At 34.9% G+C, this 14,487-nt stretch overlaps 1 long non-coding RNA gene across 2 annotated transcripts; it reads right to left on the minus strand.

The window, feature by feature from the left end:
- Positions 1 to 5,669: 5,669 nt before the first annotated feature.
- LOC113728635 (uncharacterized) lies at positions 5,670 to 12,980 on the minus strand. Of its 2 annotated transcripts, XR_011840257.1 has the most exons (4): positions 12,377 to 12,980; positions 10,528 to 11,665; positions 6,602 to 6,866; positions 5,670 to 5,983 (listed from the first exon to the last, which is right to left on the minus strand). It is a non-coding gene; the product is annotated as an uncharacterized lncRNA (long non-coding RNA). The 2 variants fall into 2 exon arrangements; XR_011840256.1 differs by having other exon boundaries at positions 6,602 to 11,665.
- Positions 12,981 to 14,487: the final 1,507 nt, after the last annotated feature.

Genomic DNA, 14,487 nt, shown 5'->3' on the forward strand with positions numbered 1-14,487 from the left:
TTAATTTCCCAAATATAGTGTGTAACTTGATTACAAGTTACATAATGACAGAACTCACCTTTTATCTGGTTGATTTCATGTGAGAACCCGTACTTTTCTTAATTTTTTGGTTTTAATTTCTTTTAATTGCACGTTTTTCCATATTTTCTTTATTAAAAAAATTTTAAAAATAAATTTTATGCGTAAATATAGGTTTCAAATGATTTTTCTAGTATCAGTTAGTTTTTGAGAAATTAAGAACATATATCGGACGTGGGACCCACTAGTGTGGAAAGTTCGGTAAAATTTGGCCAGTTAGGTTAAGTTTTGGATACCGAATTTATTTTACCATGTGCTAAGAGATAATTAGAGGTTGTTAAATGGATGAGAGTGGAGAGACAAAAGGATAATTATAAGCCAAAAGAGATGCTAGGTGTCGCGTTTTCATTGGACCTTGGTTTTGACCACTATTCACCAACTTTACTAAATACCAAAAATTGACCAAAATGAGTTTCATTTTCCCTTGCTCTTGGCCGGCCATGGAGGAGAGAAAGAGAGAGAGAGTTTCTTCAATTTTCCTTCATTTCTAGCTTGAATCTTACAAACCTACCGGTTAAATTCCAAATTTCTCCACAAAAGTGAGTTGCTAAGCTAGTTTAAGGTGTTGAGTGGAGCCATTTGTGAAGAACAAGCTCTAGTTGTCTTGTTTCTTGGAGTTGCAAAGGTGAGGTATTAAATATCTTCCCTCTCATGCTAATAATGATCAATTAAGGATTTCTAGTGGTAGAGCATGTCATTTTATGGATGATTTCATGACTTATTGGTGAGATTGATGGATTTTTCTTTTGTTCATGAATTTTTCTGATTTCATATGATTGTTATGGTGTGGCTATGTATGATGATTGGAAATGATCTAGAATGAAGATAGAAGGTGGAAAAAGTGGTTAATTGCTGGAAATTTCTGTTTGGGGAGGAAAATTGGAAAACTAGGGTTTATGTTCCTACATTCTACCCGATTTTGTAGCTCATAGTTAGAGGCCGAATTGGCCTTGGGTTAAAACATGAAAGTTGTAGGGAATGATATTTTAGAGGTTCCTGAAAAATTTCAGGTCAATCGGAGCAGCCTAGCTTGAGAAAAGATGGAATTAACCTTGATGCCCTGGTTTTACCCGAATTTGGGAATTGCTTCTGTAATTGGTTATTTTGGTTAGGAATGCTTCCGAATTGGTTGTTGAGGTCTTCTGATGAAATGTATCCCTATTTCTTAGCTTTTAGATGGCTTTAGAATTTCTGGATTTGGACTTAGGTAGGCTGATTTATGATGTTTGCACTAGAATGCGTTCTGTGAATCTGTTTTTACAGTTCTGGGGTAGTATCTTGCATTTTTGACCTGGTTACACTCGAAACTGGGCTGAGTGACCTTCTACAATATTGTAACCCTATCTCTTAGCTTCAAAATAGTGGGTCTTGCACCTTCATCCGATAATCGTAGTGCCATTGGTACCAAAATCGCAAAATGACGTCAAAAACTGTTTTTTTCGGGTTAACGCTTAACTCCATTTCCGAATTTTTCTGATTTCCTCTAATGTTTATGTATGCTTATGGAGCCCTATTTTGGTGGTATTTGGAATTGGTTTATGACTTGTCATTGAGTCTTATTATGCTTATTTGAATATTTTAGGGCTTGACTTTCATTTTCGGACTTTTCCCTAGCTTGAATGGTACTTGTACTACTTGGAACTTACTAAACGGCTAGTGAATGAACTTATGTTGTGTGTGACTTTGGGACTGGTTGAGAAAAATAATGAAGCCATGACGGCTGGAAAAGTAAGCAAATTTAGGGGAAATGCTGTCCAATTTTCTAGGCCGTTTGGTTCCTTTAAGTTTGAATTGCCTTTTGGTAGAAATGAAGGGCGTTTGGGTTGTTTGAACCTAGGTTTTCATGTTACCTTTCCGTTTCCAAAAAATCATGTTTTGCACCCTTGCATTAATAATTATTTGGCGAGGCATACGACTGGTAGTCGAGCCTCACATGTGCATTCTGTATACTTGATTTTTGAAAGTAGAACCTTCAATTGTTTTCCTTGGATTATTTTAGGGTTTCTTGGTGATTAAAACTCTCTTTTGGGAGGTATCTGTACTGACCCCGATGAGTGTTCCACTACCTGCTACCCGTTATGTGAAATATCTGAATATCTGAAATACTTGATTTATGACTGTTGGAGCCAAATACTGTTTTGATAAAAATGGAGGCGAGAGTGTATTTTATCACACTCGTTCTTTTGTCTGTTCATATGCCAATTTTGAGTGTGTATCTGAATCTGCTATCTGTATCTGGTATCTGTATCTGTATCTGTTCTGACGTCGTTTGGAAGCTTGTATCCAACGACCTTTCTGTGACCTCTGAGCTCAACACCTGTGGCCAATTACTCGAGTCGGGCCGGCAAGGGCCTGGTCGATTAGATAACGAACCACGGTAGTCTATTTTGGGATTTTTGGGTATTGAGACCCTCGATTCCGGTATACTCGAATATTATCATTTCTGATCTGATTGGATTTCGGGTCCGGTAGGGGTATGTGAGGTGGAAGGAATCGGGGAAAGTGGAGTCTACGGTATTGGTTACTCCTTTAGCGTTGACGGAGTGTCAACTATTATTTCGATCAAGCTTCGGTGACGCAAATGGGAATTTGGTTCTTGAGAGCCACCTGTATCCTTCCTATTTGAATCATTGGTTCCTTTGCTTTACATCTGACATGTGTACCTGATTTGTTAAATGTGAAATGCCATGATTTTACTGCTATATGTCTGGTACCTCATTGAGCGCAAGCTCACCCCTTTCTGTTCCTTTTGTTTTCCTTATAGGAAAATAAATACTTTTGGACTGGATTTGATAGTTGGTTGCCGAATTGAGCTAGTTGGACATATATTTTGTATAGCTCATTTATTGAAACCCTAAATGTACTTTTGGGACCGTTTCTCTTTTGACTTGGCAAACCAGACATGTATCCACTTTTGAATACTTTTGTATGCCACTTTGACTTGTAAATGCTAAATTTCAAGATGTGAATGTTTGCTTGATATTTGGTTGGGTTCTGACGGGTCGGTTACTATTTATAGCCGACTCCGGTTTCATTTTTTTTATTTTGACATTTTGACTTGTTTACACGCGTTTGTAAGTTCCGGAACGTATTAGCTCGCTCTAAACTAAACCGTTAGTCCTGGCGAGAGTTGGGCAGGCAGTCCGCTAACCCCTTTGGTTCGCCTTAGGAGAAGGTAGGGCTGTCACATTTCAGAACTTTCAAAAGTAAAATTTTCATCACAGTTAAGGAAAAAAAAAAGCGGGGAATTTCAAAATTCATAGAGTAAATAATTGTGAAAAAAAGCGGGGAATTTCAAAATTCATATAGTAAATAATTGTGAAATAATAAGACGAATCTTTTATGCACTATCTGTGTATACATTTACAGACCTAAATTCATATGCTACGAAAAAATTAATCCTAATAATATGTGCTATATAAACCACTAATCATTGTGCATATGTTACGAATCATCCATAATAATGTGCTTGTTTCATGGTCTAAAACTCTATTTGAACTTATCATTTATATCAAAAACTTATACTAAGTGTGGATTCGGGATGCAGTTGATTTGGATTCATCCCCTTCTAAAAGAATTCGTGACGGACAAATCTAAACTCCCTTACAGCATGGTTGAATCAATAATAGTCTGCATACAGTGGCCAGCAAACGATTTGACTTTGTTTTCTTCATCACTAATCCATTACCCAAGTAAACGCCTAAACGGTCAAGTGGTCTTCAAGAAGTCCCGGATTAACTTTTCAAAGTCAATACCTTACTAATGTCGCATTCAAATTCTTAATTGCAAATAGATGCTCATCGTTACAATGGTTTTCGTGATTTTGCAATGGAAATTGCGAACATAATGAGTTCACATTTTGCTCGGATAGTCATTTACTAGTCGGTGCAAAATGTTGGCCAGTGAACAAGAGAGGGCTTTTAGATTTTTTTTTTTTCTCGCTATCATATTCAAATTTACCTGATAATTGGGGGTGGGAAGGTTGAGGTGAGAGGTAAAACTATCTAGTTCTTACATTTCTTTCAGGGAAATGGAAGGGTTTCAAAGTACAATCTAGGATCTACGGTTTTATGGTATTGTCCCTATTCATTGAGTTGGAGTTGGGAGATAATTGTACAATTTTGCTAAATTTGGTCGGAATAATACCAACTGAATTAGGTTTCGGAGACAAGGTTCATAAGTTGCTGATTCTGCTTTGTAAATTTGAGGAAGCTATCCCAACCATTTAACATCTGAGGATGGGCAGTGAGACAAGAACTGGGACAAACTTTTTGATGTTGGAGACATTTTATTATTGACAAAGTCAAACAAGTAACACTGGAGCAAGCAAACTGCACAAGTATCCTCCTACCTATTACCAATGAGGCAATCACAACCGCCACGTGCTCCAGTAATAAATTGGAGTTACGAGTATTAATAGTTACACATGATTTCGCTGCCCACGACCCATGATCCACAATATACATTGGAGTATTATTTCGTCGAGAAAATTATGCAAACTACTACCACTTCGATTCGTGCTATCCATAAATTAACATTTTTAATCAAGCCGATAATGAAGTAACATTTTATTATATGAAGAGCAAAAAAGTTACTAAGTTTAAAAAAAAAAAGTGATGTTTTTGTATCAATTTCTATCACAACGTGTCATTTCAATTAAAAGCGAAGTGAAAATATTTTTCCCACCCATCAATCGAGAAAACTATTTTTTGTAGTTAAAAGCAAAGTGAAAAAAATTTTCCAGCCCATCAATTGAGAAAACTATGAATCAGCACATAGGATGTTCATAATTATATATATTCTCACGATCGCCTATTGTCTTTTCCATTACAAAAAAAAAAAAAAAAATCCTCTTTTCTTTCATATTGCCAACTTGAAAATTCAGAAGCCTTGTTGATTTTTTCATTTTTATTTTTATTTTGGTGGAGAGAGTACCGACACAAGATCTTTGCTCTTTTGCCTTCGTTACCATACTGACAATTTATCCTTGTTTAAAGTAAATTTTACTGTCAATTTATCCTCTTTAGTATCAAAAGGTAAGCAACATTCGACTAGCACAAACACAATGGGAAATCACCTTTTATATTTATGACACGAACAATCCACATGGCTTCAACAGACTCATTTACTTTTTCAAATCGGCCAACACCAAAGTCTTCACATGTTTTCCTCCTGTTGCATTAAACTCCATGCAACGCGGCTGTTGGACAAGAAAGATATTCATACATATATAACCTTTTTACATGGCAGCACCAAATTTAACGAACCTCTAAACCAGCCCCACTACCTCCCTTAAATTCCTATAATATTCCCGTAAAATTTTGATACAATTTCAAGTATGCCCTCAAAATTTTAAGAAAGTGAAAAAATTATGTGATTTTTTAAATTATTTCATGAATTAATATTCTAAAAGGATACATGGATCACAAAATTTCATTTGAAATAAACTACAAAAGACTTTTCATTTTAACTAATTGATGAATATTTTTTTTGCTTAAAAAATTAGAAATAGAGCCGATAAAACATTTTAATATTACATTTGTCGCCCCTGAAAATTTTTTCTAGCTCTGCTCTGAACCACGAAACCCATGTCAAGATTTTGGCAGCTATAATTCATAAACTTCACCAAATTATACGCTCTGGAGAGTCAAATCAGCAGATTTGGAGCATTTATAGTACAAAGAGATGCCAACTTAAGAACATTATTACTACTTGGCAGATATGGAGAATATGACAGATGATAAGATGATTGACTATTGTAGCATTTATTGGGCATGTGATTGTGGATTTTCTGAAGCTGGTGCAATTAATTTCTAGCAGAGTAGTTGAGCAACATTAGAAAGAGATGCTGAACTGGTCAAAACTCCAAGAAAGGGCAACAAGCTTGATCTACAACAATTAGGGCCTCTGTTTTCAGACTCGGACCGGACCGGCCGGTCGAACCGGTCGAACCGGAAACCGGCCAGGTAGCCGGTCCGAGTCACATTAGAAAACCGGAAATTTAAAATCCGGTCAAAGCCGGTCAAAAACCGGGTTTGACCGGGTTTGACCGGGAAAAAACCGATTTTTCCGGTTCAACAGTAATTTTTTTTTAAAAAAATTCAAACTTTTTAATATTATGTTTTGACCCCCTAAATTGTTAAAACTTATTGATATAGCTCAAATATTTGATACTTTATAAATATTGTCCTAAAATTTGATGTTATTTTTCAATTAAATTCATAATTTTAATTCTAAACTTGTTAATATTTATTAAATAATATAAATTGCTACTTGATTGTTCTAATTTCTTTGTATTTTCTTGTTAAATATATTTGAAACATCAAATATATATGAATATGCCTTTATTAATATCAATATATTATTAGATATTATATATATAATATTTTAATTTTTAAATAATTTTTATTTATGACGTCATCCGGTTCGACCCCTATCGACCCCCGGTCGAACCCATTGACCCCTGACCCCTGACCTCGGCCGAGTCGCTATCCGGTCCGGTTCTGAAAACATAGATTAGGGCTGCAATGGTTGCCGTATCTCTTTCACTTGCACCGATGGATGCTTTACCCTTTTTTCTGCTGGGGGACAAAACTGTCAAAAAATAACAATAATCTTGTGCATAGGTCCCTCATACACGTTCAGTTCTTCCAGATTCCGGGCCACTTTAGCGTGCTATGAGGAGCAGGGAAACACCATTTGTTGCTGATAAAAACGCGCGCAATAACTCGAGAAGGTTTTCATCTTCAAAATACATCATGCATGAGTGGAATCCAACTTTGCATACACTGGATGCAGACACAGAAATGAAATCAGAAGGCCTTTTCCTCGTCTCCTCTTGAAGTTGAAAAAAGAATAATACATCTAAGCATAAAATCAAACGAAGTTACTGCAGAATTTAAGCTACTTGATCAGCAGAATACCAACTTTAACTTCTATTTAACAGAAAGTAGTCAGACGAAAGGGAAATATTGCAGCTACTAGTTTTGTTTAAGCCCCAACATTCAGCAGCATTAGCTAATATACGATTCATGTCTCGATAAGATAAGCCACCAGCTTTGACGGACAGACAAGTTAATTAATTAATAACCAAAAAGATTGATCACAGAATAAGCCAAGCCTTTCCTGGAACTCAAAATGAATCCAATCCCTGCTGAGTGTAAGGAGCCCTCGCACAAGCGTGAATTGTGGTAAGCAATGCTTCATGAGCAAACACTGTCAAGAAGGAAATACAGATTGCATATCGCAGCATGGTGATTAAGCATTCCTAATCGTTTACAGTAATCACAACAACATCTGAAATTCTAAGTTGTGAATGTAAATGTACCTATCCTTGACTTGAGCTCTTATCTTGGAAAAAAGATAGTCAACAGGTAGAATTGATAATACAATAGGAGTTGAACTCTTACAATTTCAAATGAGGATGTAAATTTAAAAAAAAAACACACACACACATATTCGGCTCTTTCAGTTTTTTGGAGCTGCTTTAGCATGTAGCAGGGAGCAGCGTAACATCAATTACTTGTTGCTGATCAAGACATTCGTAATACTCCAGTTAATGAACTTAAGAAAGGTTTGCATATTCAATATACATCATCCAAGAACGGAAGACAACTTCAAACAAAGTTCTGCCAATAGAAGCTATGTGTGATGCAGAAAATTTCAGCCCATGGAATTGGAATCAAAAAGACCTTCTGTCTCCTCTTGGAAGTGTTGAACATAATTCACAAGAGGTTAGAATCAAAGTTCTGGCAAAACTTAATTTGCTTCATCAGAAAATAGAACTTCAACTTCTATATCTATAAGAAAATAGTCAGCCAAAAGGAAAATCTAGCAGCAAGTGGGGCTATTTTGAATGACTAGCAGGACCTTCTTTATGCCACTTGAGCCAAGTATAATTACAGCATTCAGCAGCATTAGGTAATATAGTTTGGTGACATGTCTCAATTAGATAAAGTATCAGCTTTAAAGAACAGCTTGACTAATACTGACACCAAATAGACAGCAGCTCAAAATCATTTCTTTATTGTTATTTAGAATGCTTGCAGTGCTTTGCCGGAAAAGATGCATCAGCTACTTATGAGCTCAAAGTCTATCCAGATATTAATTTAGTAAACAGGGGTCACGTAGAAAAAGATGATAGTCTAGGGACTGAATTATCAAATTGAAGTTCAAGATGAAAAGTATTGCAAGTATAATAATGCGAGGATGCAAAATGGAATCAGTCTTTTCTAATTCAATTTTCTTTTCTCATTTTACTCTCAGATTTGCACTCTGGAAGTTCTCATTCAGCTCTAGTCATGTATAAAATTAACTTAAAAATAGAAAGAATACATGGATAGAAAATGATGAAACTTTCAAAGCATGAAACTTTTCACATCTCTATGATTCTTAATGTAACATAACCAGAGTCTAAGGTTGAAGGTGAGGGCCTTTAGCTATGAGGAACCAGTTTGTAGGACAACTCCGGTCAATGTGAATATGTAATCTGTCCAAATTTGTTGATACTACATTTAAAAGAACAATAAGATAGATAGATGCCATTTAGAGTCCTATAAGAAAATCATGATTGAACTTTTTTTGAAAAGAAAGAAGTCACACATATTACTATACTGGAAACAGGTTCTCATACCAATATTATAGCATAGACATCTTATTAAGAGAAAGCTGTAATTTCAGAGATGCATCACATAATGTTAAGTTTCAAATACACACAACCCATAGCAAATCAAGAGCAAAATTGCAACTGACTTCCACTTACAAGAAACAAGCAGGATGTGATATGATTCTCATGCGAAGAAAAGCGCACATACACAAAGAAACCCGAAAGAGAGGAGCTTATAGCCATATAAAATGGTAGCAGACCAAAAGATGCATATCACTGACCAATTTGACACAAACTGATACAATCATTATGTGAAATTCATCAAACTAGCTCAGCAGGTAAACTACATTAAAGTACGCCAGGCATTTTTTCTGAGTCATTATATTCAGGATACAGACTCTTTAGGCTATTGTTTACCATATTGGAGGGACAATGATCTGTTTGTGAAAGATAAGGTTTAAATCCTTTTTCATCAGAAGACCTCACATTATTGCATATCTTAATGTCGTTTGACATATCTTGACACCCATAACACTCCTAACATAATATTCTAGCAAAGCAAAACCTATTGGTCATAAAAACAGCATGATAATCATCCAATTCTGTATCTGCAATAATTTAGTTGCTATTTGTTTCTTAATACAATTTATAAGCATTTGAGAAATAGATACATTCTCTTTGCAATCTCTTAACAAGATATTCTCAATGAAAATGGATCTGACATATGATACCAATATCCAACACTTTGAATTGAAATCTTAAATTATGATTAGCTGAGAGAATTCAGACTATGACTAGCTGACCAACATCCCGTTCATGCCCTTGCACAAAATCATGTCAGAGTTCTAAGAGAATGCACTGCACATCACTGTACCAAATTATTGACCTCTGTCAATCTCCCCACCCTTTGAAACAAGACATACAGACAGAAGGCCATATTACCCAGCAACTAAGTCTTTATCAATGTCCCAGACAAAACAAGAGGAAAAGAATAGTCCAATATGTTCCTTTAACATTTCTACACGAACAAAATAAATTGAAGAGATAAGAAAACACAAGTTTGCAATTGTCACAGTGAATTCTGAGATTCAGTCCATTAGAAGATTAATATCCCCCAATGCTAAACGAGAAAGGTGCCCAACCCCATATTGTTTCTCATCATAGCTTATCCCTACCTATACATTAACTTTTAGAAGATAAATTTACTGACTTGATTAAGATAATTTAGGCAAGTCAAAGGTAAAAACAAACTAAGTTAAAATGGCTGACTGAGGCTAGCAAAAGAAAGGGTTAGACTAAACATTATTAGGAGTGGTTTAACTAAAACAGATTCAAGATTTATAACTATACAGGAAGTATTACACTAAATAGAGCCAAATGGAAGAACTGAACTCATCTAGAAGAAAGATTAAAGCTTGAAAGATTACTGTGGTGGAACTCAATTTGGGTTAATTTAACATGATATTGTTCATGTTCTCACCGCTTAGATCACCATTCAGTAGGTACCTAAGTAACAAATTCAAGCAACAATACAGAACATAAGGCCATGCAGTTTCCAGTTAGCAAGGTTTTCATTGAAATGCCTCCCTAGAAAGCCAGTTTCACACAACCTAGAGCCATTCGGCTTTCTGTACCATTTAATCTTTCACTTGACAAGCAAATTGGAACAAAGGAAAATTTAACTTCTCTATAGTGAAAAAGAGAAAGTAACATAACTCCAAGTTTACCCTCGGTGATAAGAAGACTACTTACAAAACTAGGCAAACACAAAGAGGTTGTCTATGCCACATGATTTGTGGCTTTTTGTTCCACTTCTAAAATTAGTTCAGAATTCTGCTTTTTACCTTATCTCCTTGAGCCATTCTGACATCATTGGATGCAGAAATGTGTTTTTCCCATTTATTGTACCAGTTCAGTAAGGAATTTCCAAATTGTCCTTCGCCTTTCTTGTTTGTGAAATGTTGGAGCTTTCTTCCTTTGCTATTTTCTGAAAGTTGCCCACTGTACTAATTTCATCCTATAAGCAAGAGTATACTCCATCCCCTGCCTTGGGAAGCTATTGGCACAGTTTAAAAGCTCCAAGTAAGAGATACACCTATTGTATAAATGGTTTCTGTGATTGAGCTCTATGGAAGCCATCTTTAGCTGCACACATCCCAGATTAATACTTATTTCTAGAAATCTACAATTCCCTCCGAAATGTTATGTGACTATTTCATGAAATAGGATAAGGAGTTGCATACTTCCAATATATCATTCCTAGAAGACAAACCTTCCTTCAGAGTGGATGATGCCAGTAAAATTGCTGCCCTTAAATTCGGCATAAACATTTCAGAAGAACTCAGAACTTCAAATTCGATCAAAACCATGAGTGAAGTGCCCCAAATATCAGATGCAAAACTTATAGTCATGTTCCATGAAGCTCCAAAATTGGATTCCCTTTTTTGCTCCTTTATGTTTTTCATAAACTTAACAACTTCTGCTTGAATGATAAGGGCAAGAATATAAAGAAACTGATTCATTAGGGCACGTAAATCGACTTGATCAACGTTATCTACTCCATGAAACAGCTTGGAATTTATACTCATAATCTGCTGATAACATTCTCATAACTGTGAAAATACAAAAGCTCAAGCATAATCTTAAAACTCAAGTAGATCATTTCATTTACTCCAAGCTTTTTGTAGAAGTCTTAATAACAACCAAAACTGCTTTTTGATAACATTTTGAAGTGACTACAGGATAGACATACACAAGCAAAAGGTGTCTTCAAACCCTGAATTGTTCTCCCATAAACTCACAAACATGAGATGATCACAAGTCAGTTCTGCTAAATGTCGAGGCAGTATACTGTGCAGCCATGTCCTTCAGAACTTGGATCAAGCCCTTCAAGTCATTCGTACCTAACTCAAGACAGTCCCTTAACAAGTCACCCTCCACCACCTCTTTCTGCATTGTCTCAACAACTTCCCTAAAGGGTCCCTGCGCCATACCCATTAAAAACCTTTAAAAAAATCATCTTTACATGGAAAAACAGTGCTTTATTTTATATTTCTAATCACTTCCATCTGTAAGCTGCTTACCATGTTCCAGAAACTTGTACTTAAACTAGAAAATAATAAAAGAAAGAGAACTTCATCCAAAAATAAATTCACTGAACTTATTCATTCAACTTGATATTTAAACAATCCATTATTCCCATAATCACTGCAATGAAACATCTTTTAACACTAAGCACTAATTCTGTTAATTTTTGTCTATTTTACAAACTTTACAAGCTCGATTTTAATGCTTTTCTTTGAACATATGGCTATTTTCTACAATACTTTAGCTCATTCATCAACTAAAATCTTTCAAAACTTAGCTGAAGAGACCTTACCATGTCACATAATAGCCATACAAGAAAGTTTAACGAAAATGGCACGCTTTAATCTCTAATTCATAAAAAGAGCATAATTTTGGGCTCATTGTTATAAAATAGTAATTTGTACTCACTTTTCTACAAAATTTACACTCTTTATTTACATTTAACAATTTGTAGACATGTCCAAAATTATGCTTTTTTAACTAAGCATCGCATCCCCCCCCCCCAAAAAAACACACATATCAATGCCAGGAGAAAATTTTTATTAGGTTTAAATTGCAGAAGTTGGGGAAATAATAACTCAAAAAAATAGAGAAAAAAAGCATTACCGATTGTCGAAATATTTTGAGGAGTTTATCAAACAGCGACCTGGAAACGGTGAAGACTCTATTATAGTTTCGGCCGACCCAGGCGACTCGCTCGGAATCAGAGCCGACTCGGGACAACTCGTTGAGCTCCCTGAGCAACTCGTTAAGGTCGGAAACGGCAAAGGAGAGGTCAGTTAATGAGACCGTATTGATATCCCGCCAGGCGTAATTTTTAAGATAGTCCGAACCGAGGTTCCAAGTGAACTTGCAGAGGCCTCGTCCCTGAACTGACTCGATTTTGTGCGCTATAGTTCGGGCACGGGCTGAGCCCGTGAAGTCGCCTCGTGAGGCACGGAGGTTGGCAACTCGCATAGCGAGCGAGTGGGATAGGGAAAGGAGAGTGCCGTAGTTGGAGAGAGGGAAGGAGAGGGAAAAAGTGGGTGATGGTGCGAAGAGGAGGAAGAAGAAGAGGAGGAGAGAGAAGAGTTTGTTTTTCATGAGAAAAGTAAGCATTGACTGAGAGAGAAGAGCAGCGCCGCTTTCCACGGTGGCGGTGCTGGAGGACCGGCGGTGGTTCGGATTCTTGGAGAATGGCGGGGAACAGAGGCTCCGTGTAATTATATCAAACGACTGAATAATTATTAGTAAATAATTAGTTTGTTTGAATATAGTATTATTTGGAATAATTACAGTAGAATATTTCGTTTGCATCGTAAATATATTTTTCAACCCATATTTTTATATTTTCAATCGCCTTTTTTTATCTCACATTCTACTTGCATCATAAACACATTTTTCAACCCATATTTTTATATTTTCAATCACCTTTTTATCTCATATACATCACATCATAAAAAATACTACAATAATTATTCCAAATAATATTAATCCCTCCGTCCTATTGAAAGTATCTTATTTTCCATTTTGTGATGTTTCAAAATATTTATCCTATTGAGAAAATCAAGATATCTTTTAGTCTCTTTTTCTAATATAGTCTTTCTCTATATACATATACGTGTTACTATTCAAATTCAAATTTTGAATTTGTGTGGATAAAATTGGAAAGAAAAACACAAATATCACAATCAAATCACTATTTTTTAAAAGTTGAATTTTCGAAATATGATTAAATAATTGGGACGAAGGAAGTAATAAATAAGACATGCTCTGATTAGAACATAGGCTCCGTGAATAACTAGAGCATTAATTAACTATTAGTAAATAATTAACAAAATAACTGTTGAGAATTTCTTTAATGGTGAACAGCGACATATAATTATAAAATAACGCCAATTGATATATCAAATGGCGCTATTTTGTGATCGATAAAACTTGATAATGACAAGAAATTAGTTGTATACAATATCAGAAGAAAACTTTGGTAGAATTCATGTGGAAATTTTCTTTGAAACACTTGAACTGTAGTAATTGTAAAGTAATTTCGCGAAAATAAAGAATAAATGAGGGAAAAGAAAAGCAAATTTTGAATTTTTTTTAAATTCAAAATCACAAAAATCGTAGCAAAACTTATATTAAGAGAAATGACTGAATTTGGCGATTATTAGTGTAGTTTTGTTGCTTATTTATGTTGTATAATGTATTAAATGTGAACTTTTTGAATAGTGCAATATATGTGTTAATTGTTTCTGACTTTTAATTACTTTCATTCTTTTACTAATATAACTTATATACATGCATAAGAAGCATTTATGGAAAAAAAGTTTCATTTTTTCCCATAAAGTACACTTTTAGTTTTACTTGGACTAATGCTGTTACCAAAACCCTAATTTCAGAGGAGGTTTGTGTAATTTTGCAAACTTTAGGGGAAGGTTAGTGAAATTGTCAGAAACCTCAGGGAAGGTTTCTAAAATTATCTCTTAATATTTTTTGTCATGATAATTGGTACAAAACTTTTCAAGAAAAGAAAAAAAAAATTAAAGGCAAACAAATGAAAGATTGAATGTAGATGTTGATGAAACTTTGAAAATAAATAGTTTTAGTTGAAATAGTTCTTTCTTTGAATCTACAGTATTGCATTCAACATCTTGAATATTAATTTTGTTATTTAAAAATTAAAATTGAATTATATTTATGTAATTTTTAACTATATATTTTCAAAATATTTTTATTTT

This window comes from Coffea arabica, chromosome 2e, assembly GCF_036785885.1.
Source record: "Coffea arabica cultivar ET-39 chromosome 2e, Coffea Arabica ET-39 HiFi, whole genome shotgun sequence".
Lineage (NCBI taxonomy): Eukaryota > Viridiplantae > Streptophyta > Magnoliopsida > Gentianales > Rubiaceae > Coffea > Coffea arabica.